The sequence below is a fragment of the Gallus gallus genome, chromosome 8 (assembly GCF_016699485.2).
Source record: "Gallus gallus isolate bGalGal1 chromosome 8, bGalGal1.mat.broiler.GRCg7b, whole genome shotgun sequence".
Taxonomy (NCBI): Eukaryota; Metazoa; Chordata; class Aves; order Galliformes; family Phasianidae; genus Gallus; species Gallus gallus.
Window position 1 is genome coordinate 29556905 of NC_052539.1, and position 3370 is coordinate 29560274.

The 3370-nt window shown below is 50.1% G+C and overlaps 1 long non-coding RNA gene across 1 annotated transcript; it reads right to left on the reverse strand.

Annotated features, from left to right (window-relative positions):
• Positions 1–655: 655 nt before the first annotated feature.
• On the reverse strand, positions 656–3107 carry LOC121113425. The gene is made up of 2 exons (XR_005861965.2): positions 2940–3107; positions 656–936 (listed from the first exon to the last, which is right to left on the reverse strand). It is a non-coding gene; the product is annotated as an uncharacterized LOC121113425 (long non-coding RNA).
• Positions 3108–3370: the final 263 nt, after the last annotated feature.

Here is a 3370-nt window from a genome sequence, read left to right on the forward strand (position 1 = left end):
TTGTGGCCTAGAAGGCTAATGGCATTCTGTGGTGTATTAGAAGGGGGATGATTTGTAGGTTCAGAGTATTTCTCCTCTCAGTGTAGTTTTTAGGTTCAAGGAGACTGAGGTATGAAGTTATTCATGTATATAAATACAGCTAGGGTGGGTGTGAGTAGAATTGAGGAAGGCTGTTGTCAAGTGACATTTGGTGATATGAGCAGCAGTAATGGGTGCTGGATTGAACCGAGCAGGTTCTGCTTAAAATTTGAGATCTGTCTTCTTTATCGTGAGCATGAGAGAACACAGGTACAGGCTGTAAAGAGAGGTTGTGGGGTGTTCTTCTCTGCAGACATTCCTAGCCCGTTTGGATTTGTTCCTCTGTGACCCGCTCTAGGTGTTCCTGCTCCATCTCAGGCATTGGACTAGATGTTCTGCGAAGGTGCTTTTCGATCCGTGATGTTTTGTGGCTTTGTGGTTTTGTGTTAGAGTATGTATAGAATTGTATCATTATGGAATCACAAGGTTTGGAAGGATCTACAAGAGTATGTAGTTCAATTGTGCTGCCATCTGCATTACTACCATGTGGTACTAAGCCATATCTTGTAGTTTGTCGTCTAGCTGTCTATTGAACACTACCTTGGATGGAGAGTTCAGCAGCTCCTCCGGCAGGCCATTCCTGTGCATGACTGCTCTGTGACAGAATACATTTTTACTTAGGCATAATGAAATCTGACATGGTGAAATTTGTGGCTGTTTCCTGTATTACTGTTTGTTTCCTGGTAGCAGAGGCCAAAGCCCTCCTCATCACAACCTAACTTCAGGGAGCCTGTAGAGTGTGGTGCAGTGTGTCCTGAGCATCCTCTTCTTGAGAGTAAACAATCAGTGTGGGAATACAAGAGCATCTATTCAGAGCAGCAGCTGTGGAACAACGTAAAAAGTATGCAAACGAACGACCTGTAGAAGAAGACAAAAAAAGAAGAGAAGTGGCTCACGGCTGTGCCTGGACAAGCGCCCACATACACAGTTCAGGAGCATTTGTAGAATACTGTGTTGATATGTGCAGGTGCAGGAGAAACTTGTAAAGGTGCATGAGAAACCTGAAAAAGGAAACTTGTGAATGTATGTAAGTTATGTGAGAAATTGTATTAAATTATTTGAATCGTTGATGTCTGAGTCTGTGCACCAGGTGCTGCATTTTGCAGCTCCCTTAGTTGCTCCTCCTAAAATCTGTGCTATGGATCCCTCACCAGTGTCATTGCCCTTTTGTGGACACGTTCCAGGGCCTCAGTGTCTTTCTTGGAACAAGGTTCCAAGTAGCGAACACTGCGGTTCAGGTGTCACCTCAGCAGCACTGGGGTATGTTTATCGCAGAATCATAGAATCACCAAGGTTGGAAAAGACCTGCAGGATCACCCAGTCCAACCATCCAGCCATCACCAATAGTTCTCATTAAACCATGTCCCGCAACACAACGTCCCAGTGTTCGTTGAACACCTCCAGAGTTGGTGACTCCATCACCTCTCCGGGCAGCCCATTCCAGTGACTGACCACCCTTTCAGAGAAGTAGTATTTGCTAACATGCAGCCTGAGCCTTCCCTGGCGCAGGTTGTCCCCGCTCCTGATCACCACACTATTTCTCATGCAGGCCATAATGGCATTGGCCCTGTTTGCCTCCCAGGCACACTGTCTGCTCACGTTCAGGCGAGCATCAGGCATCACCTGCAGGTCCATTTTGTCTTCGCAGTTATGTAGCCAATCTGATCGAAGCGTATAGAGCTGTATGGGGTGATTGCGGCCAAAGTTCAGGATCCGGCACTTGGCCTCGTTGAATGTCATCGCATTCTATTCAGCCCAGCAATGCAGCTTATCTAGATCTGTCTGAAGGGCCTCCTTACTGTCAGGCGGATTTGTACTACCTCTGAAGTTGGTGTTATCTGTACACTCAGGGTATATTCAGTCTCCTCATGTAGGTCCTCAGTAAAGACATTAAACACGATGGGCCTCAGTACCAGCCCCTGGGGATCAGCAGTTGTAACAGGTCACCAGCTGGAGTTAACTCCATTAAGTACTATCTGTGAGGCACGGTTGTGTAGCATGTTCCTTACTCCAAGAAGAGTACGCCCGTGCAGGCCACGGGCAGCCTGTTTCTGCAGGAGCATATCGTGGGAGACCTTGTCAGAGGCTTTGCTGAAGTCTAGGTAGACTACAGGCAGAATTATTGCATCTTAGAATCCTGGATTGTTCAAGCTTGAAAGGGATTTGACACGTCATCGAGTTTCAACAGCTATCCTGTGAGTGGGGTCCCCAGCTAGTAGATCTTGTGGGTTTGTTTGAGGCTGTGACTATTTTCTTAAGGTTTGCAGTGCTTGACCTGGGACATCTCTAGGGTACCATGTCTGTTAGCGAGGCTGCCCAACGTGGCCAGTGGGTGTGGCACAATGTTTGGGTATTTTAGAGTTAAGTGAGGGTTGTGGTAGCAATGTTCAGCATAGTGCACGGGCTTTATGTGCCATGGAGAATAATGAGCAGGTCTGTGAGTGTTTTGCGGTCTGGCAGCCAATGCTTGCTGAACCTGGTGTTGTTGTTATGTCTGTAGAGAGTACTGAGTGTTTATGGCAGTGTTTGGGATATCCTAGAGTATAATGCCAATATTTTAGGTCTTTGAAGGCAGTGGACATGTGTAGGAGTTTTGCTTTGTGCTTGGAATACACCACAGAGCTTTGGCATTGGTGTTGTTCACAGTGGCAAGTTGTGGTGGGGTTGACCAACAGTTTTTTCATCGTGTCTTTTGAAAGTCCTGGAACGGTACCCTGCCCCTGTTGGCATCAGCTGCCGATCGTCGTCGTGGTGGGTCCTCGGTCTTTTGCTGCCCTCCAGCCGTCCAGCCACCTCCCACCCACCATCCCCGCACCCCTGCCATCTTTGTGGCGTCGCTGTCAGCGTTCTTGCCATCGCACCTGTAGGCGTTGCCGCAGCTCCCCTCTCCTCTGGTCCCCCCGCAGTTGACACTCCCTCTCGTCTCCGTCAGTGCTTCCCCCCCGCCGTTGGTCCCCCGCCCGCTGTTGTCTCATCGTTTGGCCCCTTTAAACTGTATCGCCGTGTCCCGTACGGGCATGTCTCTGCACGCCGGCCCCACCCCCGGCCGCCCTTTCGGGTCGTCTGCCCCGCCTTCCGTTTGTGACGTCATTGGCTCCGCCCCTTCGCCCGCATTCAAAAGCCGCGTTTCAGCCGAGGGAGTTCAGTCCGTCGGCGGCTCCCGTTCCCGGTCGGTGGTGTGGGGTCCTCCTCCAGTGTCAGGTAGGGTTGTTTTGGATTTCCCTTTTCTCGGTTCGTTGCTGGAGCTGCCCCGGGGGTCCCTGCCGGAGCGGTCCCTGCCGGAGCGGTCCCT